At 44.3% G+C, this 15,058-nt stretch overlaps 1 protein-coding gene and 1 pseudogene across 1 annotated transcript in view; one reads left to right on the top strand and one right to left on the bottom strand.

Annotated features, from left to right (window-relative positions):
• The window catches only part of LOC121458740 (remodeling and spacing factor 1-like), a 101,575-nt gene that overhangs the window by 73,239 nt on the left and 13,278 nt on the right, over nt 1-15,058 (bottom strand). The gene's annotated exons all lie outside the window — the stretch shown is intronic.
• LOC121458741 lies at nt 3,724-4,876 on the top strand (annotated as a pseudogene).

The following is a 15,058-nucleotide window of genomic DNA, read 5'->3' as shown; positions in this document are numbered from 1 at the left end:
AGCAGTTGTTGGGGAGCAGAGTTTTAGAATAATGAGACTGAAATTGAAATCGTTGTCACGTGCTCGTGTAACTTTCTTTCCAAGAGCTCTTCCAACCAATCATTTTCGTTTTCTGAAAAGCAAAGAAATGGTCAATAACTCAGACCACCTGGGAAAGCGCTGAGGCCTGCGCTAGGCCTCGCATTCTTTTAGCTTGTTACCATGACTGGCGCTCAATCTTCTTTCAAAATAATCACAATAGGGACGTGGGACTAGGGATTTGGTTCAGTTGGTGGAGAATCTGACTAGCAATACCCAGCACTGCATGAACACTAGGTGTGGGGGCACTCATCTGTGACCCCAGCACTCAAAACCGTCCCTCAGATCCTACCTCAAAAAAATAAAATAAAAACGACCATAATACCACTATTACAATCTAAAAGTTAATTAGTGAGTACCATAGAACTTCTACATAAACAAACTAAACGGAACTCCGGGCTCAGGCACCGCAGAAGCTGTCAGCAGACACACCCCTCCCGCTTGGTACTCAGGACTTTTAGGACAAGTATGTTCTGGACGCCTGGAGACTGGCATTTATTTCTAAGTGCACATCTGGGAGCCAGGCCGCAGGCAGAAACTGACACAAGCTCCTTAACCTGTGGCTGGGACAAATTTGAGAAACACCACAGTCCTGTAGTTCAAAGGAGACACTCAGCTGCAGGTGCCCACAGAAGGAACTCACTGGCTCTGGCTGACTCTGTCCTCCCTACCAGAATTTCCCATCAGCCACATGGCAAGTCATAACTGTCTATAATTCCCGTTCCAAGGAATCTAATGTCACCTTCCGAGCTCAATGGGCACCAGGCTCAAACACAATACATAGACATGCACACTCATATACATAAAATGAATTACAGAAAGCTGGGTGGGGGTGGTGCATGCCTTTAACCCCAGGGCTCAGGAGGGAGAGGCAAGCGGATCTCTTGAGTTTGAGGGAAGCCCGGCCGACAGCAGGTTCCTCCAGGACAGGACAGGCTACACAGAAAACCATGTCTCAAAAGGAAAAGAAAAAAGTAAAATAAATAATAATAAAATAATAATTAAAGAGAAAAATAATCAGCTGGGCGGTGGTGGTACACGCCTTTAATCTCAGCACTCAGAGGCAGGCAGATTTTTGTGAGTTCAAAACTGGTCTACAAATCAAATTTTTAAAGTTTTATTACACAAGGCTGTTGAGTAAATACACCTGCTGCCATCCCTGACGACCTGAGATCAATTGCTGGGAAGGAGAAAACCAACTGCAAAAGTCTCTGACCTGCACATGCATCATGGATGCCATGTGTGTGATGTGCACATGCGCACACACAGTCAACAGATACATGTAATAAGTTATGTTGCAAACTTAACCTACTCATCCTTGCTCGTCTCACTGATGGACATAAACTGAGCTGCCCTCATTGGAAGGAAGATGACTGCTGTGCTGGGCATCCGTCCCAGCAGCAAACGGGCACCACGGGTACGTTCACAAAGACAACGACCAGCTCAAACTTCCATTCTGTACAAGAAAACATTCTTCTGGGTAACTTACGAAGACTAGGCCTCTTTAAAAAAGCATAAAACAAATTTGCAGGTTACTTTTATTTGAGTGAATGAATTCACGCAAGAGCACCAAAAATGTAAATAAATAAGCATCATTGACTAACATGCTTAAGTCCCTTCCAAGGAACACGGTCCTGCAGCCTTGTTCTCAGGGTGCACTCTAACACACATCCACTATCTTACCCGTCCATTTACTCTGGACTCACAAAATCCAGCTCGTAGTTAAGGCTGCAGCGCAGCATAGTATGCTGTGGACCAGCTCAGTTCCCTCCTTGCAACTTTGCTTCTTTTTTGAATTCCTTCAGATGCCTCATGTTTCTGCAGTTTCCTTGAAAGCTAGTTCTATGTTAGAACTTCCTTTCTTATGTCCCCCAGATCACCTTCCTGTCCCCTTTCTATAATCTAGATACTACAATGTCACTATCCGAGTGGCTTCATCAACAAAGTGCTCCTTGGACTCGTGTAACAAGAGCTCAGAGCAAAGGTGCTAGCTTTGTTTAGTGACTGGACCTCATCCTAGCTCTAGCGTGCACGGCTTTGTTCATCCTAAGCACCGGACCTCACTCACAGGGTTAGGCCACTTAATGCCCCTTAGGAAATAATTCTTTTACATCACTTTCAGGACAGTGTCCCTCCTAGTAGCCCAGAATGACCATCACAAATTCCAGAGATGAAGTGTAGGGGCCTGTCTTCAGCACCTGGGACAGTGCTCACCAGTACAATACACCAACAGCAGGGTAGCCTTGCTGTTTCTTTTACTTTGCTGGACAAGGTACTATACAAATATCAATGTCACTGGCAATAACAGTCACCATGTCTAACTTAAGATAATATTAAAACAGTTACACCCAACGACTGTGCTATCAATGAAAATGATCCTTTCTTCCTGACGAACTCACTTCTGGAATTAGAAGGTATTCCCACTTCATATTCCTTTCCCAACATTCATGCGCCTTTCCTTTCTCGTGGTGTCCGGGATTGAATCCAGGGTCTTGCATGTGCATCTTTTTTTTTTGTATCTTTCTGTATAAAGTTGAATACACGTACTTGGGCTTTGCAATCCTATCCACTCGGACAACCTCCATCTTTGATTTGATTTCAGTTATAATTTAAATATCATATGGGACTGGCTGGTGTTGGACTATGTTTAGATCAGTGGTTCTCAACTTGTGGGTCATGACCCAACAAGGGTCACATATCAGCCTCACAACAGTAATAAAATTACAACAATGAAGTAGTAATAAAAATAATTTTATGATTGAGGTCATCACAACATGAGGAACTGTATTAAAGGGTCACAGCATCAGGAAGTTGAGAACCAATAGTTTACACCAAAGGTTAGTAAATTCCCTCATGCAGGGCAAAAGAAACTAACCCTTTTCATAAAGTCTTTGAGCTCAAGACATTTTCACTGTTTATTTATTTATTTATTTTCTATTTTTGAGACAGGGTTTCTCTGTGTAACTGCACTGGCTGTCCTGGAACTCACTCTGTAGACCAGCCTGGCCTCGAACTCACAGAGATCCACCTGCCCCTGCTTCCCGACTGCTGGTATTAAAGGCACGTAATACCACCCAGCCCTCTTCACATTTTTAAAGAGTTAGATTTGGTGGAAAAGCAAAGTGTTTATGACAAATGATAATTATAGGAAATTCAAATTTTATTATCTACAGAGTTCTAGACATAACTACATTCAGTCCCTCTTGTACTGTCTGCAGCTACTCACACAACAGCAAATCAGTTTCAACACATCCTACTTTGACGACAAGACCTGAAAAGTTTTGCTAACACTAAATATATCTAATGCAGTTGCTGATAATTAAATCTACAATCCTACATTTTGCATAAATCCCAGCATGCCCTTCCTGTCTTTTACTACTAGACAAAAATTTATTCTGTATTACATACTTTAAACTGTTCCCCCTGTCTCTCTCGCAGGACTGCAGACTGTGCAGGGCTATGCCCGTGCCATCTGCTCTGTCCCACTGAGCTGCAACTTTAGTTGCTAGGAGCTGTACAATCAGGATCTTCAACTGCATACAGGGCCACTGAGGCATATTCTTATAGCCAGGTAGTGACGCACGCCTTTATGGAGACTGGTCTAGGCATTTTTCCCACCTAAGGATCTCCTGGAGAGCTGCAACAATGCCCAAAAGAAAGGCTACAAGTGCTGCGAGTCAGGAGCCAAAGAGAAGATCAGCCCGACTGTCTGCTGTGCCTGTGCCCTTTACACCAGAGTTGAAACCTAAAAGAACATCAACTCAAAGGAAAATGAAGAACACGAATGTTGTAGTGGAAGAAAACAAGGATGCAGGTGCTGTAACAGTTCCTGAAAGCAAGCCCGAAGGTGTTCAGGAGGCGTGCAACATGGACAGGGCTGAAAATGGAGAAGCCAAAGTTATGGAGGCACCCATTCAAAAGATGGAAGCGGAGGAAGTAAAAGAGATGAATGAAGAAGCTGAAGAAGATGGAGGAGAAAAGAAAGAAGGAGTGGCGGCAGAAGGAAAAGATGATGAAAACATCCAAAATATAGAGAAAAAGGAAGATGGAGAAGCGGACAAAGATAAAGGTGAGGAGGTGAAAGACGAAAACAGGGAAGGAGTCCCGGAAGAGAAACCAGAGGCAGCAGGAAGTGAGGATGCAAAAGAGGACAAAGATGATGGAGGCAAAGGAGGTGATGAAAAAGAAGACAGCAAAGAGGAGCAAGGAGATGGGAAGACAGAAAAAGAGAAAGATGACAAACAAGAGGAAGCTGAAGCCGAGGAAGAGGTTAAAGAACAGAGAGAGGAAAAAGAAGAGGAAGGTGAAATGCAAAGAGGAAAATGAGGAAGATGAACAGAAAGGCCAGAGAGGGGAAGACGGAAAGGAGAAAGACGATGGGAAAGAGAGACAGGAGGAAGAAGGCAAAGACAAAGAGGCTGCAGGTGAAGGAAATGATGAAAGCAAGGTGGAGGCCGAACAAGAAGCTGAAAACAAAGATCTGAAACAAGATGGAGAAAAAGAGGCGTCTCTGGGTATTGTCTAAAACTGCCCTATGTGATATCATAATTTGGTAACATGCATCTTCCTGTTGTAATGTTAATAGAGATAAAACTTTTACCAGATATTTTATAAGCAGTACTTTTCTTTTAGCATCATTCCATCTTGGAACATCATCATACAGGTTATTAGTTGTGAAACACCTAACATGACACCTTTATACAGTTTGTGGTTAGAGTAGTGCAAAATATAAAATGTACACATGTGACTTTGTGAATTTCACTGCGTGTAAGTTATATACTAAATCTTAGCATTTCAATTTCATTCTTATACATGATCATTTTGCAGACTAGGAGAATTCCAAAAGAAAGAGTTTGTACAACTTTACTGTAGCTCTCTAGGTTGCTTTTATAAAGAAGGTCAACTCTTTTCAGCTAATGTTAAGAGTTAGAATTGCCATTACCAAATATAACTGTATTAGTAGCTTGGAAAGAATATAACATCTTAATTTTGTTTTTGGAGAAATTTGAACGTTTGTTTCAGGAGGGCAGTTTTGATTATATGTGTATGTACAAAGTCTTCCTGGATTATCATAATAAAACATCTACAAACATAAACTGCAGAGTCCACCATTTCCTCAGCGGCCATCAGTGCCAGGTCACCGCCTGATTCTATCCTTACCTGTGAAGACGCTCCTCACTAGACATGGCTCACAGCAAACTCTCTAGCTTAATTTTTCTGAGTTCATTTTTTTAAGAATATTTTGATGGGGGCTGGAGAGATGGCTCATTGTTTAACAGCACTGACTGCTCTTCCAGAGGTCCTGAGTTCAATTCCCAGCAACCACATGGTGGCTCACAGCCATCATGAGACCTGGCGCCCCCTTCTGACATGCAGGCACACATGGAAGGAATGCTGTACACATAATAAATAAGTAAATTTATTCATGAATAGATTTCTATGTTGGCAGACCCCAACTCAGTATTTTTTAATTTTACTTTAATTTTACGTGCGTGAATGTTTTCCCTTATGTATGTCTGTGCATATCACATGCATGCCTGATGTCCATGGAAGCCAGAAGAAGGCACTGGATCTCCTGGAGCAGAAGTTACAGACAGCTGTGAGTCCCCATGGGGGTGCTGGGAATCTAACCCTGCTCCTCTGGGAAGAGGAAGGAGGTAGAGGAAACAGGACCAGATGCTGAAGTCATCTTCAGCTTTGCAGTGAGCATCAAGTCAACCTGAGCTGCATGAGACTCTTATCTTCAAAGGTTAAATTAAATTAAAAAAAAAAAAAGTTACTGAAAGGGATTTAAGACTTACTGTGAAAATGCATCAGGGAGAGAAAGTCTTCTGAGAAAAAAAAATCAAGCATCTTACTGGTGTGTGTGACAAAACTGTGCAAAGTTCAATAGAGTGATCTGAAATGTGCAGAGGACAGTGAAAACTACGGAAGAAAATATGCCTACAGCGTCTCCAGATGTGATGAATAATATATATACACACACGCACAGCTGAAGTATACACAACATAGAAAGACATAATCAAACAAGGATAAAGAATTTAAGTAACTTCAGGCAGTGGTGGCAAACACCTGTAGATCAAGGCCAGCTTGGTCTACAGAACAAGTTCCGGGGTAGTAGGTAGCATCACCACCATGCCCCGTTTTTTTTTTTTTAAATATTTATTAATTATGTATATCATATTCTGTCTGCATGTATGCTGCAGGCCAGAAGACAGCACCAGATCTCATTACAGGCAGTTGTGAGCCACCATGTGGTTACTAGGAATTGAACTCAGGACCTCTGGAAGAACAGTCAGTGCTCTTAACCTCTGAACCATCTCTCCAGTCCCATGCCCCATTTTTGTGGTGCTGGGATGGAACCCAGGTGTGGTGCTTTGGATAAAATGTCCCCTCCCCACAGGTTTAGTCATCAGACAGTGTGACACTATTTGAAAGGATTGCAGGGATTAGGGGTGTGGCCTCATTGGAGGAAGTACCTCACTAGGAGTGGGCTTGGGGGTTTCAAAAGCCCATACCAGGCCCAGTCTCTCTCTCTCCACCTGTGCATCAGGAGGCAGCTCTGAGCTACTTCTCAAGCATCACGCAGTCAGCCATGATGATAATGTACAAAGCCTCTGAAACTATAAGCAAGCCCCAGTTAATACTTTCCCTTATAAGAGTTGCCTGTCATGGTGTCTCTTCAGTCTGAGCTACAGAGAGAAGTGTGCCTCACTCCAAAACAAAGCAGGCATGCCTGCACAGGACTTTAATCCCAGCACTCTGGAAGTAGAGGCAAGGAGTTCTTTACAAGTTTGAGGCCAAGTTCTCTATATAGCAAGCTCCAGGCCAGCCATTCACATAGTGAGACCCTGTCTCAAAACAAAACGATATGAGAGGCTGGAGAGAGCGCAGTGGTTAAGAGTATGCTCACTGTTCTCTCAGAGTACCAGGTTTTGTTTCCATTTTTTCCTCTAACTCCAAGGTGCTGGGATTAAAAAAGAAGAAGAAAAAGAAAAAGCAATTCACAAAAGACCATGTCTGAAAACAGGAAAAGACAAGCCTCCTAAAATTGACACCATGTGAAAATAGATACCAACCACATTAGCAAAAGCTTTAAAGTTTGAAAACACAAACACTGGTTACATGGATTGAAGTAATAAGGGTGGCGGCGGGGCTGCGTCCCCAACACCCCAGCCGCCTGCCCGGCTAGCTTATGACCCGAAATAATTACACGGACACTGTATTCTTTTAAACACTGCTTGGCCCATTCTCTTCTAGGCTAATTCTCACATATTAATTTAGCCCATTTCTAATCATCTGTATGTAGCACCCCAAGGTGCGCTTACCAGGGAGATTCTAGCCTATGTCCATCCTGGGTCGGAGCTTCATTCCGGGAGCGGGGCATGGCGTCTCTCTCAGGCGTCTGCTCCTGAGAGCAGAGCTGTTGCGACTCTGACCTCACTTCCTCTTCCTCCCAGCATTTTGTTCTGTTTACTCCTCCCACCTATCCTCTAACCAATAAAATGGGCCAGGGCAGTTCCTTTATTAGCCAATGACCTTCCTCCATCAATGGATAAAGGAAAACTCTCATCTAACTGGCAGTGTACGAATCATAAAATACTCTGAAGAGCAGCTGGGCATACCACGTCTTCTTCCAGTCTGACAACTTCACCCAGGAGCACAGCTGTAGGGTAACAGAACACACAGGTAGCTGTCCATTTTAAAGAGCCACACTGTTGTCACACTGTACAGAGAAACCAGTGGCTGACACAGCACGGACCACAGTAATGTTGAGGCCAGTGAAGAGCACTGCGGGAAGAGGGGGTGCAGTGCAGAGTTAAAGCAGGGTCTGAGGACGTGCAAGTACATGCTCAGTGTGGGCACATGGGAACCACACAACAGTGTCAGCACGCACGCGGGAACCACTCCAGCAATTTCAGTGTGAGCACACAGGAACCACGCAACAGTGTCAGCGTGCACGCGGGAACCACTCCAGCAATCTCAGTGTCGTCTTTAGGAATGGAAGAAGGGACTCAGAACTGGAACAGTATGGAGGGCTTCAAAGGAAGCTCTAACTAAAATGTCCTCTTAGGGAGACAGGTCTCTGTGAGTTCAAGGCCAGCCTGGTTCCAGAGTGCGTTCCAGGAGAGCGAGCGAGCATGCACTTTTTGTTGGCAGTCATCATTTATAGTATGAGAGAGAGAGATATTTTTCTCCATAACTATGCTGATGACGTTTCCTCCGCTCCCTGACTGGGGCCTCTTTTGGACAGTTTCCTCCATTGCCTGAAAATGACCCTGAAGCATGGGGTGAGGAATTTGATAATCAATCTAATCTTGAATTCTCTCCACTTTTTGATGAGGATTGAGAGGAGAGCCTACAAAAAAGCGAACTTTACACGCAACCTAGGCAAGCTAGCTAGGGCTCCAAAGAGAAACAGATTTCATTTCCCAATTCCTCCCTGGACTCATGAGCTGGGCTTGGTATTTCCAGTGCAATTTCTGCAAAATCAAAATGTTTACCTAATTATACACTAAGCAATCTACTTAGAACTCTAGGAGGAGAGATGGCATTGGACAGTCGGGACACCAGAGAGGAACTACAGCTATCTGAATCTAGACTAGCAGGCCTTTGTGTGCCATGTGGATCTCTCCCTGCCATAACTGCCTCCCACAGGGATTTCAGCACAAGGGCCATCAACTACTAACTGCTTGCCTTACCCTCCTTGCTCAATTAGTAAGTCAGGGGAGGACAATTATATGTCAACAATTATATGGGTTTGAGCCTTGCTGTACTACTTACCCTTAACTAGCAATCGGTTTAAGGGTGTTACAGAACTCTATGGATTTTCAAATTTCATTTGTATGGAAGGAGAGGAAATCATTATCCGGCTGGTAAACTGTGGGATGTCCTCATATAAACTGAATTTGTGATTACCAAAGTTGTCCAACCTTCTCCCATTCCATGAATAAATACGTATTTTACTGACGGCTCGTCTAACGGTACAGGAGGGATTTGTGGTTCAGATAGTCATCACTCTTATTAAAACACTCTTTCTTCAGCTCAACAGGTGCAACATCTATTACAGTTAGTTCATGAACCCTTCAACATCGGTTCAGATTCTGCTTCTGTTATAGGATCAATACCAACAACAGACTTGCACTCACACGCACACTCTGACCTCCCTAGCTTTGCTGCAGAAGAAGCATTAACCTCCCCAATTTTCACTTCTCCAGAAGAAACCTGGAAAGGGGAAGATGGATCCACGGAAACATGAAGGATCCTCTCTGACTCCTCCCTAGGCCATCGAGGACAATGGCAGAGAGAAAAGATCTGGAAGTCACCAGAAAGAGAGTAAAGCTCCAGCGACCGGGTAAAAGGAGATAGAAGTCAGGTCTGCATACCTGGGGCCAAGGGAGAAGTCACTCTGCTCTACTTGGCTCTGTGTTTGTGACTGAACCTTGGGACCATAGCAGACTCACTCACGCACCTGAAGAAGGAACTGCATTTAAGTTTTCTTCGGGACTTAAGTCACTTCCTATTTGTACAGGAGATAACTTTTATATTCTTTTTCATTTTATTTTTCCCAAGACAGGGTTTCTCTGTAGCTTTGCAGCTGTCCTGGAACTCTGTAGACCAAGTTGGTCTCACACCCACACAGACCCACCTGCCGTGGGAACTCCTTCAGCCAATAGCCTTTAAGATACTGGTCCACTTTGGCATGGTCTCATGTACTGTAAATGCAGACAAAAAGTGTGCACAGGTCTCTTGGCTGCTGGAGATTCAGTTCGAGTTCCAGCACATGCAGAGGACTGCAGATCGCTACTCTTTCTGTGAGTTTATACCCAGATAAATAAACCTTTGTTATACTCCATTCTGGGCTATGGTGGAACTCTTTAAAAAAAAAAAAGATTGATTGATTGATTATGTGTACAGTATTCTGTCTGCATGTATACCTGCAGGCCAGAAGAGGGCACCAGATCTCATTACAGATGGTTGTGAGCCACCACGTGGTTGCTGGGAATTGAACTCAGGACCCTTGGAAGAGTAGGCAGTGCTCTTAACTGCTGAGCCATCTCTCCAGCCCCAGGTGGAACTCTTTTGTATACCAACACCCACCTGTCTCTGCCTCCCGAGTGTTGGGAATAAAGGTGTGCGCCACCACCACCCGGCAACATTTATATTCTTATTAAAGTCAAATATGGGTTTCCATTCTACAAGATGTTGGAACTCCTGTTTTCGAGTTTCTTTTGCTGTGAAGAGACACCATGACCACGGCAACTCTTATAAAGAAAAACATTTTTTTGTTCCCAAGACAGGGTTTCTTGTCTGTGTAACAGCCCTAGATATCCTGGAACTAGCTCTTGTAGATCAGGCTGGCCTCGAACTCACAGAGACCCACCTGTCTCTGCCTACCCAGTGCTGGGATTAAGGGTGTAAGCCACCACTGCCCAGCTTATACAGGAAGGCATTTAACTGTGTCTTAACAGTTCAGATTTTCAGTCCACAACCATCACAGTGGGACATGGTAGCGTGCAGGCAGACATGGTGCTGGAAAGGAAGCTGAGAGTTCTTATATCTTGACTCACAGGCAACAGGAAGTGGTCTGATCACTGGGTGTGGCTTGAGCATACATGAGACCTCCAAGCCCACCTCCATCCACAGTGACACAGTTCCTCCAAGACTACACTTCCTAATAGTCCCTATGAGGCCATTTTCTTTCAAACCACAACTACTAATCATATGGGCTTCTTTTCAAGCTATTCTCTAGATTTTTCTGATTAATTTGATAAGGTAGCTTATAATGCTAGACATAATTTGGATCTCTGTTCTTGGTGTCAGAGTATAACACAATGCTTTCACAGGTCTAACATTATTCTTTTGGGGGGACAGGAGGTCGAGACAGGGTTTCTCTGTAGCTTTGGAACCTATCCTGGAACTAGCTCTTGTAGACTAGGCTGGACTTGAACTCTAGAGATCGGCCTGCCTCTCTCGAGTGCTGGGATTAAAGGCGCGTATCACCAACACCTGGCACATTATTCTTTATGCTTATAATTTCCTTGCTTACAGGATTCTCATGCACCACCAAATGACAGATTTATCTACAAAACTAGCCATGGTTACAAGTGCTCGTAACCTCCACACTGAACATGCAGGGACAAACGGATCCTAGGAGTCCAAGTAAGCCAACTAATGGAAACAGCAGTGTAAGGTTATCTCAAAAAGTAAGTAAATAAAAGTGGAAACAGAAAGAAGAAGCCACTCAATGCCCTCCTCGGGCCTCAATGTGCACCACATCACACCAACACACACACACAAACAAAAAACATAGAGGCCGAAGAGATGGTTCATTGATTAAGAGCACTGGCTATTCTTCCAGAGAATCTGGATTCAATTCTCCAGCATCCGTATGTCCACATGGCAGCGCACAACCAAGCGTCCTGGCAGATCCAACACCCTCTTCTGGTCTCCACAGGCACTACATGCACAGTACACAGATCTACAAAAGGAAAGGGTGACTGCATACAGGCGGATGGCTCTTTTCTTTCACTGTTTCTGCCCTTTAAGCTACTGCTCTCCCAGTCAGTGACTGCAGCTCTGCAGCCGCAAAGGCCACAGCCTGAGGAGATTCTCTTACCTCAGGCACTGCCTCTTTCAAAGCTAAGACCGGAGTTTATCTGAGCCTCTGTCCCTCTAGAGAACTCAAGATTCAAAGGCTGAGGTAGAATTCTGCTCCTTGGGGAGGTTGAATAGCAAGCAGCTCACCTAGCTCACCTCCTCCTGTCTCCCAAGAAGTGTCTCCTGCGATTCCTTGCCCCTCCTTAAAAACCCTTCTCCTCTGGCTCCTCCCTACAACTTCCAGTCAGCTAGTTGCTGACTCAACCTCCTGACCACAGAATTTTATGAAATCAAACACATCTTTGCATCATTAAACAAAGGTTCCAGAGCATAAACAAAAGTAACATACCTTAAAATAATATTCTACAACACCTGATAACCCCAGTTTGATCCCCTGATCCCAAAAAGTGGCAGCCAAGAACCCAGTCCCACAAGTTGTCCCATGTGCTCTACCCACCCACACAAGCAGAAAAGCACAGGGAGTCAGAATGAAAGGCGGAGGGGGGCCTCAGTGACGTCACATCCATCCGCAGGGCAGAGGCCCTGGGCATTTCCACATGACAGGTGACTACATAAGAGCAAGGACGACAATAATAAGGATGGATGAAAAGATCCAAAATATGAGAAGCTTCTGTAAAGCAAAGGACACTGTCACTAAGACAGAAAGACAACCCACTGACTGGGAGAAGATCTTCACCAACCCTGCAACTGACAAAGGTTTGATCTCCAAAATATATAAAGAACTCAAGAAACTAGACCGTAAAAGGCTAATCAACCCAATTATAAAATGGGGCACTGATCTGAACAGAGAATTCTCAACAGAAGAACTTCAAATGGCCAAAAGACACTTAAGGTCATGCTCAACTTCCTTAGCGATCAGGGAAATGCAAATCAAGACAACTTTAAGATACCACCTTACACCTGTCAGAATGGCTAAAATAAAAAACAGCAATGATAGCCTTTGCTGGAGAGGTTGTGGAGAAAGGGGTACACTCACCCATTGCTGGTGGGAATGCAAACTTGTGCAACCACTCTGGAAAGCAGTGTTTCGGTTTCTCAGGAAATTCGGGATCAACCTACCCCTGGATCCAGCAATACCACTCTTGGGAATATACCCAAGACAGGCCCTATCATACAACAAAAGTATATGCTCAACTATGTTCATGGCAGCATTGTCTGTAATAGCCAGAACCTGGAAACAACCTAGATGCCCTTCAACGGAAGAATGGATGAAGAAAGTATGGAATATATACATATTAGAGTATTACTCAGCAGTAAAAAACAAGGACTTCTTGAATTTTGCATACAAATGGATGGAAATAGAAAACACTATCCTGAGTGAGGTAAGCCAGACCCAAAAAGAGGAACATGGGATGTACTCACTCATATTTGGTTTCTAGCCATAAATAAAGGACATTGAGCCTATAATTCATGTTCCTAGAGAAGCTAAATAAGATGAATCCAAAGACAAACACATAGGCATCCTCAGGAATATTAACCTTCATCAGGCGATGAAAGGAGACAGAGACAGAGACCCACACGGGAGCACCGGACAGAAATCTCAAGGTCCAAATCAGGAGCAGAAGGAGACGGAGCACGAGCAAGGAACTCAGGACCACGAGGGGTGCACCCACACACTAAGACAATGGGGATGTTCTATTGGGATCTCACCAAGGCCAGCTGGCCTAGGTCTGAAAAAGCATGGGATAAATCCGGACTAGCTGAACATAGCGGACAATGAGGAATACTGAGAATTCAAGAACAATTGTAGTGGGTTTTTGATCCTACTGCACGTACTGGCTTTGTGGGAGCCTAGGCAGTTTGAATGCTCACCTTACGAGACCTGGATAGAGGTGGGCAGTCCTTGGGCTTCCCACAGGTCAGGGAACCCTGATTGCTCTTCGAGCAGATGAGGGGGGGGGACTTGATCGGGGGAGGGGGAGGGAAATGGGAAGCGGTTGTGGGGACGAGGCAGAAATCCTTAATAAATAAATAAATTAAAAAAAAAATATCTTGGGGTAACTCTGACCAAGGAAGTGAAAGATCTATTTGACAAGAATTTCAAGTCTTTGAAGAAAGAAATTGAAGAGGACACCAGAAAATGGAAGGATCTCCCTTGCTCTTGGATTGGGAGGATCAACATAGTAAAAATGGCAATTCTACCAAAAGCAATCTATAGATTCAAAAATTTGGCTTGCATTAGAAAAGTTATAGAATGTCTGACTCCAGAGCCCAGACAAAGTTAGGGCCACTCCACCTAACTCCTTACGGTGCTCAGCACTCTGTAATGGGAATAAAGAGGAACCCACACTGGTGGGGATGTGGCTCACTGGGGAAGTTCACCTCACAGGCACCAGGCCCTGACTTCCATCTCCAGCTCCACAATAAGTGAACAGCCTTTATTAGTTGATTTGTCAGTTTTTTCTTTTTTTAAAAAAGACATTTTGTCAGTTTTTTCTTTTTTTAAAAAAGACATTGCCTAAGCCGGGCGGTGGTGGCGCACGCCTTTAATCCCAGCACTCAGGAGGCAGAGGCAGGCGGATCTCTGTGAGTTCGAGACCAGCCTGGTCTACAAGGACATCCAGGGCTACACAGAGAAATCCTGTCTCAAAAAACAAAACAAAAACCAAAAACTTATTTATTTATGTAGTTTTCTGCCTGCATTTATGCCTTCAGGCCAGAAGAGGGAAGGGGGGAGGGGGGGCAAGATCTCATTATCAATGGCTGTAAGCCATATGGATGGGTGCTGGGAATTGAACTCAGGACCTCAGGAAGATCAGCCAGTGCTCTTAACAGCTGAACCATTTCTCCAGTCCCCAGTAACAGTTTTCCAATGTGTTACAGTCTTACTATATTCCAAACTGCAAGGAAGGTCACAGGCTGGAAAAGCCCAGCCTGCCATTTCTTTCCTGGAAGACTGTTAACATCCAAGCATGGAGGAAGTTACAGTTGCATTTGTAAAGCCAACTGAGGTTATCCAGCACAGAAGGAATAAAGTATCAAACCTAATCCTCTGAGATAACTCAAATTAGCAAAGGCCAAGGCTTCACAGCCAAGTCTCTCCACTCTCTCTGTAGAACACACTAATGACCAAGCGCTCCACCCCCATACATTAGCAAGCCACTAACTAGTATGCCTTCCCTCAACAAGCCCCAGCTTCTTAAACTGGAACTCAGGACCCACATGGGGTCATGGGACTGAATGTGGAGGCTGTGAAATACTTCTGAACACCCAATGACCAAAACTTAGTTCAAAAATGAAGCAGTGTCATGAATCTGAGATGTTTCTGGCAATCCTCATCCCATGCTACTTCCCCAGTAGATGCCTCAGGCCACAAACCCAAGAAACACAGCCTGGAACACCTGGGCTCAAATTCAAG

This window comes from Microtus oregoni, unplaced genomic scaffold, assembly GCF_018167655.1.
Source record: "Microtus oregoni isolate MIOR12 unplaced genomic scaffold, Mior012 000018F_ref0000195, whole genome shotgun sequence".
In the NCBI taxonomy this organism is placed as follows: Eukaryota; Metazoa; Chordata; class Mammalia; order Rodentia; family Cricetidae; genus Microtus; species Microtus oregoni.
The sequence above is the reverse complement of the archived record's forward strand: the minus strand, read 5'-3'. Positions and strand labels throughout refer to the sequence as shown.